Source organism: Nesoenas mayeri (genome assembly GCF_963082525.1).
Source record: "Nesoenas mayeri genome assembly, chromosome: 5".
NCBI classification, from domain to species: Eukaryota; Metazoa; Chordata; class Aves; order Columbiformes; family Columbidae; genus Nesoenas; species Nesoenas mayeri.
This window is the reverse complement of record NC_137548.1, coordinates 43,080,001-43,092,195: the sequence shown is the minus strand read 5'-3', so window position 1 is coordinate 43,092,195 and position 12,195 is coordinate 43,080,001. Positions and strand designations below refer to the sequence as shown.

The 12,195-nt window shown below is 43.9% G+C and overlaps 1 protein-coding gene across 4 annotated transcripts in view; it reads right to left on the bottom strand.

Moving 5' to 3' along the window:
• The window catches only part of NR1H3 (nuclear receptor subfamily 1 group H member 3), a 30,597-nt gene that overhangs the window by 15,628 nt on the left and 2,774 nt on the right, over positions 1-12,195 (bottom strand). The gene's annotated exons all lie outside the window — the stretch shown is intronic.

Below are 12,195 nucleotides of genomic sequence, written 5' to 3'. Positions count from 1 at the left end.
AGCATGCACTCTGCAGCACGTCAGCATCAAGCAGAAGAGACCTCACATTTGTATACGTGTTAGCATGACTGTGCTCATGCATCACATAGCTGTGTGTCAACAGGACTGTGCCTCTGCGCATGGGCCTAACAGGCTGTTGGTGAACAAATGGATCACACAGGAAGGGCTGTCTTTCAGAGGTACCTAAATAAGGGATATAATTTGGCATTTTGGCTTCTAAACATGTTCTGCCATGCAATATAAGTGCCAGCACACAATCTGAATCTACCTCTCAAAGCCAGGTTCACAACCGTGCATAAGAGTCTCTGCTGAAATCTAAATGCACAACTTGCACAGTAGTGATGCCACCTTGGGTATCAAAAGCTGGCTGCAGATCTAAGTGGCCAAGAAAAAAACACTGTTAGATTGACATTTCACAGGACCCCACAACACCAGCACAGAACTAAGCCCCTCAGGAGACACCACTGTTCCAATCCTTTCATAAGGAGTAACCGGTATTTTGTGACATAATGCTCCTCCTACACCATCTCTGCTGTAGCAGCCAGCGTATTTTCAAACCTCCCCAAGGAACTTGGTACTACTTTGTAGCTGCTTCAAGAGAAACAAAAGGTTATTACCAGCTCATGCTGGTTCATTCCTCTTCCTTCCCTCTGCACCATCACCTTTCCCAAGAAATGCAGAGCAGCTAGTACATCTGTAAGCAGGGCAGAAGTACACATATAACAGCTTCCAATTAGGAAGATACTGAAAGAGACACTTGTACCTTTCAGGGCAGAAAAAGAACATTATGCAAATCCGACACTTTGAAAATGAAATAATATTGCATGTGAAACTGTTAAAACTTGTGAGGAAAAATAATCAACTTCAGATTGTCAATGGGAGGGACAAACCACCAAAATGCAAGTTGTGCAAAGCCATGCAATAGGAAAGCATGAAGAATGATTTTGAACAGTATGTGTACAAAGAATTGAACAAACTGTTTTGTATTTCCCAGGGAATGAAGCCCAGGTCTGTGCACCCACTGTAAATTTCTCTCTACAGAGAACTGCAGGGACATGATTTGAAATCACATTATCCATTTTGATCTCTCAGAAGCATAAAGACAACTGCTGGAAGGAGTTTGCAAGCCACTGTCAGCCCCAAAAATGCTACAGCATTCTGACTCTTTTCATTTGCTGTTGAGCTAAGGTTCAGCTGACCATCAGCAGCTGCCCACATGTGCAGCCCTGGCCTGTGAGCCTTGCAACTGTCGCCACCTCCACCAACTATGCAGAAGAGCCCTACCAGTCAAGCCAGGGCATGCAGCCTGTTCCTCAGGGATGGGCAGCTCCATCCTGGTCTCCTGCCCCCAACTTAAACGTCTTATTCTCACCTCTGCCTCTCTAGCTCTGAGTTTTAGAAGAGCACCCCCCACACCTCTTACTTTGGCTTTTACTCCTGCTGATGACCAACTCCATTATTACCCATGGCTTTCTTGACTGCTGGCACAGCCTTTGCACCCACATTCGTCTCACCCTTTGAACCAGTGCATTCCTGAGCTTTACCAGGTTCTCACTGCAGCACCCAGCTGTCATTGTGAAGAATCTCCTTTGGCTTTAGTCTGGCCTCAACACATAGCGTGACATCTGCTGAGTGTCTCACTTGGTTGAAAGAGTACTGGGAAGAGAAGCAGGAAGGTGTAACAATGGCACACAGCAGGATGAAAGGCATTATTCCAAAAGATGGTATGCCTAAAAGGAATAGAGGGAAACTGAGGAAGGGAAAGTCAGGCAATTATAGAAAAACACCCTAAAGGTGTGCTCCGGGAAACTGGAGGGCAGTCTCCATAATTTTCCTTCCAAAATTAGACCTTACATTACAACAGAAATGCAAAGAGGTCTGCAGACATTTCTGAATCTGTAACTAATATAATTTAGATGCTCTTGACCCACTGAGTATGCTATTATAAAGAAACATTGGCAGCAACAGAAATTCCAAACCAGTTCCATCTTACTTCAAGTGAGAAGGAATATAGGACTGAAACAACAAAGCAGTCTCTCTATTGAACAGACTGGTTAGCAAAGTGAATTAGAATGCAATAATTCAGGGCAGAATCAGCCCAAAGTACTTTTGCTTCGCTCCACATAAAAAAAGCCCAAACTCACCCCTTGTTTATGATCTTCAGAGCATAGGATTTCTTTCCTACACAGCCTGTGGATCCCATTTTGGGAACAGGGCTTCCCAAACGATACATTAGATGAAGACAGAAGGCACCGACTCCATCCCAACCAAGAACCTACAAGCTCTGCAGAGGAACTCCTCAGCCCAATAGCAATCTTTCTGCAAGTCAGCCCTCCTGTTTGCATGCCTCATCCAGTGGGAGATGCTCCCTTGCCCCGCACCTGCCCCTCATTATTCCTTGCCTGCCTCTCATTATTCCTTGCCTGTCAGAGGCTGAGGGTTTCGGTTTGCCCTTGTCTTCACCTCAGTTTCTGCCTTACCAGAGTGCCATGTCAACACAAGGAACAAGAGGAAAAGAGAGTAAATGTGTGACTGATTTCAGGGTGGGTAAGATCCTCAAACAGGCTGTGCCTTTCTGTTTCCTCCCCCGCTCCTGCCAGATGCCCGTGGTCCTGCATCTGGAAGGAGGAGAAAGAAGACAAGGTTACTGGAGTTCATTCACACTGCACAGAAGGCTGCTCTCACCTCCCTTCCTGTTTGCATAGAAGTATCAGTCCCTCTGACAAAGGGAGAGGGAAAGAGGCAGAGAGAGAGGAGACAATGGTAAAAGAGGATAGACTTTTCCCTGGTTGATGAACTGGAAATTAATAACAAGTGATATCAGGAGTGATGTGGCCACCTTGCTGCCATGAAACGTCTTTAAAACCACACAAGTCAGGTCTGGGTAACAAAGCTCCAGCCCCTTCTAGGCTTTCTACTGCCACCTCAAGCCTTCAAGCTTCTGGCTAACCTAGTGTATAACCGCCTCAGGAACAGCAAAAACTAGGGCATGCACTGGGTTACAGCAAGGTAGATGTTACTGTAGCAGCTTCCTCCCACCTTCCCCTCCCCTCTAAGGATGACTTTTTGTTTTGCCAGACAGCTTTCTCAGGTCTGTCTGGCCAGATGAGCTGTGAAGCCAGCGTCCTGACATGGGAAGCAGACTGAGCACAGCCACTTTGGAGTGACACCAGCTTCTGCAGCACCATGGGGACAGACACAAGCAGAACTTGCTGTTTGGAGCTGAACTGCAATAATCTCCCACTTCTGCCTGCAGATCCAGCTCATTGACAGCTCGACATTGCTATCAGCACTGACCTTCAGATGGCAGGAAGTACAACTGAAGCTTTGATAGGAGCTTCCACCAGGAAAAATCCCATCTGTGCTCCTCCCAGGAGGATGAAGCACACAAAGCAGAATAGCTGCCCTCTCCTGCCAGCAGGGAAGCAAAGGGCAGCTCTCTGCCACTCCATGGGAAGAAGGGGAAGGGAGGGGATCCGGCCTGGAGCCTTGTCTACAGAATATGTTTGTCAGCAAACTCTCCCTATGGAAACTCACTTTGAAATGGCAACAGCATTCTTTTGCCAGTATCACTCACAATTTCCCCAAGCAAATTAAGCTATCCCACCAGTAAGTTAGTTTATTTGCTTTTTCGCTTGCACATCTAAATGTACTTATGCAAAGGTGGTTTTGGTCTGCATGTTTGTTTTTCTTCTCAGGGCCCTTGTATTGGCTAACGAAGCAATTCTTTTGCACATCTAACCATACCAGACACACGCACAAAGAATAAAATCAAATGTAAAAAGTGTTCAAGCAACCTAGAAAACTTTCTATTACAAAATAATCTGCTAACTAGCAAGACCCCACTTTGAAAAATTGCAGTTGAGATGTTTGCAGCTCATTATTGCTGCTGCTGACCAGCTCTAACACATCCTAGGTGCAGTGACAGCTCATCACATCCTACTTGAAGGCTGAAAGTAGGATCTGACCCCACCACCATAGTTTCCTTATAAATGCCACTGCATGGCAGCATAGAAAACATGCCCACGGACTGTTACTTTCTGGATTCCTTCTCTAGCTTTACTCAGCCACCAATACCTTGTTCTACACAATTACACACAGCTATCTAAAACGTAACAGCCAGCCATTCTTCAAAGGAACAGTTAAGACCCAGAGCTTCCTTAGTCTTCCCAGAGAACAGGGTTTAAAAGAGACAGTAAGCACACAGTGTCATCCAGATCAGAGCTAATGGCAATAACCAGCCAGGTTCAAAAAGGTGGGGTTTTTTTAATGGAGCTTGCACGGAAGTGGGAGATAAAAAAAGTCTTAGAGAAGCCTCTCTCTTCAATCACTGTGGACTTCCATGGTGGCACCACATTATAGAACAAAAGAAAACTCTACCTTGGATCCTACATTCCTGCTTTATGACCCTCAGTCCCACAGATGCTACAGCTCTGCTTCCGGGAACACAAGTCTGACACATGATGGATTTGAGATGTCATCCTAATGCCATCTCCAAACTGAAGAGATCAGAACATTTTAAAAAACCAAAAAAAAACCAAACAAACAAACAAACAAACAAACAAAAAAACCACCAAAAAAAAAAAAACCACACACAAAAACAACCACCACATGAATGAATACCCAAAATAACATCTTGATAGTGGAGGTGTCAGGGAAAAGATTTAAACTTGATCTGTAAGCAATAAGAGAACCAACTAGATTATGCCTAGAAAAGAGCACTGCAGGCCTTCTTCTTTCTGTATGCAGAAAATTATAATTTTTTTTAAAAACCCACCAAACAAAAAAACCCCACAAGAACACACGACACACTGTAACATACTGTTTACCTGACCATTTCTTTACAAATAATTTCATATCCACTGAATTATGCAGTCAGGGAATAACATTTCATGACCTATGCCTATTCTGGCCAAGTGCCTTTAATCAGCTGGCATCACAAAAGGGAAACCTGCTCAGCTGGCCAGGTTGTCTCACCCCATCTCTTCAGCATCAGCATACCAAACTGCTGTTGTTCCCTCTGAGCAGAACACAGCCCAGTCCACTATCAGCACTGAACCACTACGAATACAGGTAACAGCAGCAAGAAGGAGCTGCAGTATTCTACCAAGAATACAAGACGACCGAGGTCAAGTAAAGCTGTAGGATGTATGCTAGCAAAGCCAGGAAGAGAACTTAAAAGCCCTCAACTCCTAGACCCTTGTCCAGACCACCTTCTCTTTCAAGCTGGGCTTCTGCATCCTCTAGCAGCTACAAAATAAAAGAATATGAAGACTAAGAGTCAAAAGAGGAAATAAAAGAACTGGGGTGTTGTTTATGGTACAATTGTTTGTTCATTTTTCTGATTTCTTCCTTTCCTCCCACCCCAAGAGTACCTTCAGCAACATGCTGCGATCACCATAACTGAAACAGGATTATGTCTGAGAAGCAGCCTTTTTATAATGTATCTATGGAGCACTTAGTATGCAAGCACCATCCCACCGAAAAGCATCAATCAAAACAAATACTACCGCTCACAAGCAAAACAGAAATACAGTACTGGATTGCAAAACAGGCAGGAAGCTCATTAAGATTCACTCAAGGGCAGTAAGGGAAAAGTACCAATTCCCATTCACAGAAATATCATCCCTAGATGTAGCACAGAGGTCAGGAAGAAATAACAGTACTACAGGAATACCCGTATAAAGAACACATTGGAAGGATACTGGAATGGAGTTTTAAATTGCTTCAAAGTAAGTTTGACTGTTAGTCTATTCCCCACCCATCCATTACTAGGGATCTATTTTGGGCAGGTTTTGCTAAGACCGCTCTTATAAGAATGAGAGAAGAGAGGCAGGGTTTGCCACCCTGCAGCAGATGCACCTAGGCAAACCGAGATCAGCCAGCAGACTGGAGCAGAGCAGAGCAAGAAGAGAGATCACAAGAGTTGCCAAGAAACACAGTGAAGGCCAGCACGGGGGAACAGGTCAGAATAAGGGACTATTAAGAGCTCTGTTGCAAAGTAAATTTGCCCTGCTTTTGACATTAATACTCTGGATCCTGGCCTGTGTGGTCTATTTCTGCTTTGGGAATCATTGCAACTAAACACAAGGTACAGTAACAGCAAAATAAGGAGGAGGGTTTTGTTTGGTGATTTTTGGATTTTTGTTTTGGTTTTTGTTTTGTTTGTTTGTTTGTTTTTTTAATAAAGGCACAGGATGGAAGCTCAGAAGGAAGTGTTAAAGGTCTGAAAATGAGAGAAAGAGGATCTGTGTGACAGGAAGGGAGCATGTGAGAGGGCGTGTGACAGGCTGTGTAGCAGAATGTGTGCGCAGATCTCATTCCCTCCAAGGCTCTTGGCCAAACGTGGAGCTGAACTTTCTGCAGACTTTGTCCTGCCAAGATATGTTCCCTTCTCACACTGCTTGACATCACCACAAATACTCAGCTGGAAAACAGTCCAGAGCCGGACAGAGTCCACCGCTCAAACACCGGCCAGTGAAATGGCTGCGCTCACAGCACACCCACCACATGGGAAACCAGAGCCACTGCCTCTCCTTGAGGGTTATCTCCAATCGCCCAGGAGGCCTCACCCTCATCCATCCCAAAGGAGCCCTAATAAGGCACAAAGAGATGGGAGGTGCTAACAGACAAATGCTTTTCTTTCGCCCAAATAATGAAGCCCAGAACAGACTGAAAATCTGCACAAAGGCTCTAATAGAAATGGCAAAAGAACGTAACCACCAAACTGTCAGAGTTTGTCACAAGCCACATGCTGCAAGGAGCCCACTCCATTCCCAACTCCAGCACCACCTTCCACAAGGAGAAGGAAGCCACCACACAACCCACGGACAAACAAGGAGCCAGCAGCTCTGCAAAGACTGCCACTATGGCAGCGTCTGCGCGAAGCAAGCAAACAAACATTAGACTGACAGCTCACATCACCTGACTTCTCAGAAATAATTGCAAACCCAAGATGAGTGCTGGAAAACACAAGCATGCGTACAAGTGTGTGGGAGCGGACAATGGGGCTAAGCCAACAGGTGTCTGGATGTCTTATTTTGATCCTTGTATCAAGGGAGAAGGGTGGGGATGGCCACAGATTCTAGGACACTGCTAAAGGCACCACCCTGAGCAAGTATCAGGGAGTAGCAGTTGGAGATGATGCTGAAATGAGGGAGGACAAAGTCTGCAGTCTCTTATTGTTTTTTCCTCAGCCTTCACCCCAGGCTGCTTCTTAGAAGCAGCATGATAGAAAATGCCCTCAAAGTACAGGTGACACGGAGAAAATTCATGCTTTCTTCAGGCAAAGGTTTCTGCTTTCTGCACTCCAGTTCTATTTCTAGGAAAACAAACAGCAACTTGGGAGCTTTCTGGAGACCAAAGGAAAATTTTTCTTCAGTCCCATATAGCCCAGAAAGTTAAGTTCCCTCTTCTCAAACACACCTAGATAACAGATGCTAAAATCTATGTTTATCAGTGCTTTACATTTTAGAACACTTCTCACAACAGAAGTGCAGCCTTCTTTTGCTAAGGAAGGGAGTCTGACACCTTCCGTAAAGGTCTAGCAGTGCAACTTTGCCTGTCTGCAGGCTGTATGGACCTTAAATCAAATCCCCAGGGCTTCCTGCCCAGACCTGCAGATGCCTGAGAATCTGTCCCCCTCACCAGTTGTAAACACAGAAGCCATCTTTCAAACTTCTTCCTGGCCCTTTCAGAAAAAACAGAAGATTATTCCTCTGCACAGGCAACAGCGGAGGGTGGGAAGCAGTCACTCAGAAGACCAGGATCACAAAGGCAGTATCTGAAGGCAAGGTGACAGCTTCTCCTTCTACTCTGCCAGCCAGAGGGTGCTGGGGAAAAGGGCTGGCCCCGAGACTCTGTGTACACATGTGCATAGATTGAAAGGCAAGAGCCGTCACAGCGAGTGTCCAGGGCTGTTCCCATGCAACTTCACGTGCCCGCAAACATTTGCACATGCGTTCCTGCTGGTAGCCATGCAAGAAGCCACTACATGTGCATACCTGGCAGCCTGGCGTGTAAAATCCTCTAGGAAAATTCACTGGCACAGCATGTGGAATCCTGCGGGGGCTGGCACATTTATGCATTTATGACCCTGGCAGCCAAGATACACTTCAGAGCTGTTGCACGAGCCTACCTCTTTGCCCTCATTTTATAAAGGCCCCAGATAAGACTATTTAAATTCCAAACATTTTCCTCTAGATGGATTTTATACACATTTTTCAAGATTATACTCATTAAATTTATTTCCTAAGTTAATGACAATTTATGATAAAGCCTAAGACAGTCATTTAGACAAACAATTGCACAATCTATCCAAGCAGGAGATGGTTCCTAGAGAATGTTAAAAGAGTATAATTCCTAAACTTGAGAAAGTCACTGAGTCCACAGAACCAGAATCCACTGAAGTACCAAACTAATCCTTCTGCCCTTTTAAAGAAAGATTTGTTTCTTCAATTCACTTATGAAATTAGTTCAGTTCACTCAAAGTTGGGGGAGGCAGCATAAACTGAGGGAGAGCTGTTTCTTTTTTCCAGTTTCTCAATAAAAACAAGCCAAGGGAGGATGACTTATGCTCATTCTAAGGTCTGGAAGGACATGATGACCAAAAACAACCAGTTCATTTTGCAAAGTACAGATAACGCTATCCTGTTACAATAAGTCTGTTTTAATAGCACACACTCCAGTATATCCAGTGCACAATTATAGTCTGATTAGAAAAAGAAATGCATATTTAATTTGACCTTATTATTCAAAAGAAATTTTAAACAGGTCATGAGGAAAGAAACTATTCACCTAGTCAACACAAATGACTGTTTTCTAATGTAAACATTTACTGTCTTATAATGATATAAATGGGTGTATTAAGAAACACTGTATCGTCCTGTTTAGCAGAAAGTAGTAACAGATTAGCCTGAACAGTTAGAATAAGCCTTCCTTTAAAGAAAGTACCAAATGCAAAATAAAGCTTGAATTAACTACATTTAAATTATCAATTTTAATCATTATTTAAATCAGCAAGTGGGAAGCCTTGATTTAAACCCATTAACCTTGTTTGTTCCAGAGTTGCGCTAGGACCAGCAGGCCAAGATAGCCCCTCTCCCTGGGGGTAGAGAGGATATAACGTCTATTTCAGGACATGTCACAACTATATTTGCCAATATTTTTTTAAAAGCTTAAAACAAACCAGAGAGCCTTACATGCCAGGAGACTCCTACTCTCTTGTCAGTCATCTGCTTTAGCAACCAGTCTGATACCTAACACCTTCTATTTACATTTTGGTGAGGTTTCTGTACGGAAACAATACAACCTGACTCTGCAGCACGGCCTTTAAATTGCTTCAATCCTCACATCCCATGAGCTAGTTCTCCTACTTAATCCCACAGACACTAGTCTTGGTCTGTTCAAAACAAGAATTAGATTTCTTATTCTCTAACACTGTTCTATTTCTTCATCGACTTCCCACTAAATAAACATTTATCATTTCCCCTCCCTTAAACATACTGGAAGGTCTGTAGTGCTCTGCTAACCTTTGTGCACTACCCTAAATAGCCTTTGCACTCCCCAGGTAAGATATTTAAAAGCTTGACAGTGTATACTTCGAAGCAATTTATTAAATTATACCGAAAATTAGTATATCACCTTAATGTTTTGTTCTTGATACTCAAAGTAATTTCACTTTACAGGAAATCTGGTTTTGAGATTTCCAGGTATAAAAGTGCAAGCTATGCTGGCTCCAGGGGTGCCTCCTTCTCAGTGAGGACACAAGAAAGGAATTGTCTATGCTCCAAAAATGGAAAAAAGGTACTTTGTCCTAAGCAGGAAGTCACAGAACAAAAACTGCACAGAAGTGCTGAAATAACCCATCATACCACTTCTAATAGAGAAATTTTTAGTATCTGTGAAAACATAGACAGCCTCATCTAATTTAACAATATTGTGTACATCTCTCAAACCCAAACTGAGTACAATACAGCTTCTAACTACAGCAACCACAACAAAAATGCTAAGTCAAACCTTGTACTTGTATATTAGCAGAAGTATGATCTAATGACCAGGTCCAACCTGTCTGCAGTCTAAATCCACGCCTGTACCTGTCAGCAGGAAGCATTTCCCTGAATTCCCTCCTAAGATGAAGTGTCTTCCCACTGAGACAGTTTCCACAGCCAAGAGAAGGGGATTCTGCCTTCCTAAGTTATTAAGATGTGAGGAAAACAAGGTAACATATCCTACTGCAGACCAGCAGAACTATTTTCCCTAAGGAAACAAAAAAACATCTTTGTATGACAGGTTTGACCTCAGTCAGTTCTGAAACATTTTTCTCCAAGATTGCCAGGTCTGTAAATCTTATGCCTTGGAGGGGTGGAGGGGAGGGAAGGGAGAGTGACAATTTGGTAAGCTTTCCTATCTCACCATGCCGAAGACCCACACATTTGTGACAATGAGACTTTCTGTTGTGCTGCTTCCACAGCAGAAAGCAGGATCCTCCTTCAACACATTCAAGACAAAGCACATTATATTCTTTCCTGGGTAGATGTGAACACAACTTCTGAAAAACAGCAACAATTTAAGATCTTGAATTCAAAACTTAAAATTCTGAAAACTGTCAATCAACCATATCAGATCAGATCCAGTTAAATGAGACATGACTTTTGAGATCTTAGACCATCACCACTGGATCAAACGCTGAATAGCAGGAAAAAACTTGTCCTGCTTACCACAGAACAAGTGCTCTTGGAAAGCATCTTTCTTGGAAAAAAAAGTCACAGCAATCAAATGCACTTTAACACACTGGGAACATGACTCTTCCTGCAGGTGTGAGATCAGGACAAGGCAGCAAACTCACGCTCTGTACTGGCGTGGCTGCATGCCTGTTCTGCACAGCCTCTGCTGGCCTCCTCGCTGCACAGCAGCTGGTACAGGAAACATGCTGACAAGGCACAGAGACCTGCAGCAGCAACTAGCAACAACTGACGATGGTGACCCAAAGCACACAGCCAGGACACTAGTTCTGCGATAAAAGTTTCCTGTTTCTTATTTTTTTTAGATTAGGCAATTCATACATATATAGGCCTTTCTACAGTCCTTGTCCTTGTGTATCTTCACAATACAAGTAGCTGCAGGTTTCCTCTGGCAGCTACAGAACTCCTGAGCAGCTCCACAACAAGCCATGTTCTGTGCTACCTGAGGCTGGCTTGGATTTATTCCCCCCGCTTTTGTTTGGGAGTGAGGGGAAGGAGGTTGTTAATTATTTGCATTCCTGCTTTTCTCCTGCAAAAGCTGGCCTTGCCATATGAAGAAGGATGCACGAGCATATGCAGGTATGAGGAAGAACTGTCACTTACTGAACTCTGTGCTGGATTTCAAAAAAGGGGTTACACCAGGAAGCCACACAGTCAGTCTGCCCTCACCAGTCTTGCAGCAGCAGCAGCAATCTCCTGGCAAATGTGTCACAGGTGTGATAGCAGATAAGCAGAGCAAGGCCAAACTCCATCTAGTCCTGGCACGATGTGTTCCATGTCCAATGTCCTCTTTCCACAGTCCAAAGGAAAGAAGAGCTGAGCTCTACAACAGCTGGCTGAAATTTTCAAACCACATTTGTTTCCCTAACTGGAAGACATCTTTTTCTGTTTCTAACTCAGCAGGGTAGTTATGTCTTGATTAAGACTCACTCCACAAACTGAGCCCACCAGTTGCTAAAAGAAGTAAAAACCAGCTTTTTCTTTATCTTCTGTCTGTCCTCACGTATAGCCTTCTCCCTGACACCTGGGGAACAGTAGGTACTCCATGTACCTCGGAACAAGCAGCAGAGCTGAGGACTCTTCCCTACAAACATAACCTGCAGTCATAGCCAGAAACTGGCTAACAGGCGGTGATCCAAACAGTTAGTCAGAAACATGACTCAGTGATGGAGACTCCCTCATAAAAGCTTTGCAGTGAAGGGCCCAGCTGTGCCTTTAGGAAAAAGAAAAGAGGGGGGGAGGAAATTTCAGGACATATAATATTTCTCATTCACTGGTGATCCAAGGTTTGCTTCTGTCTCATAATGAAATATCCGTTGTGACAGATTGGTGGACCTTAGCATAATGAGTGGCAGTGAAATGGCACAATGAAGAGTCATCAGCAAGGCAAGCAAAGTTACCTTTTAACAGCACCACGCACACTGGCAGTTGTGCAGATAAGTTTGTGTCCCAG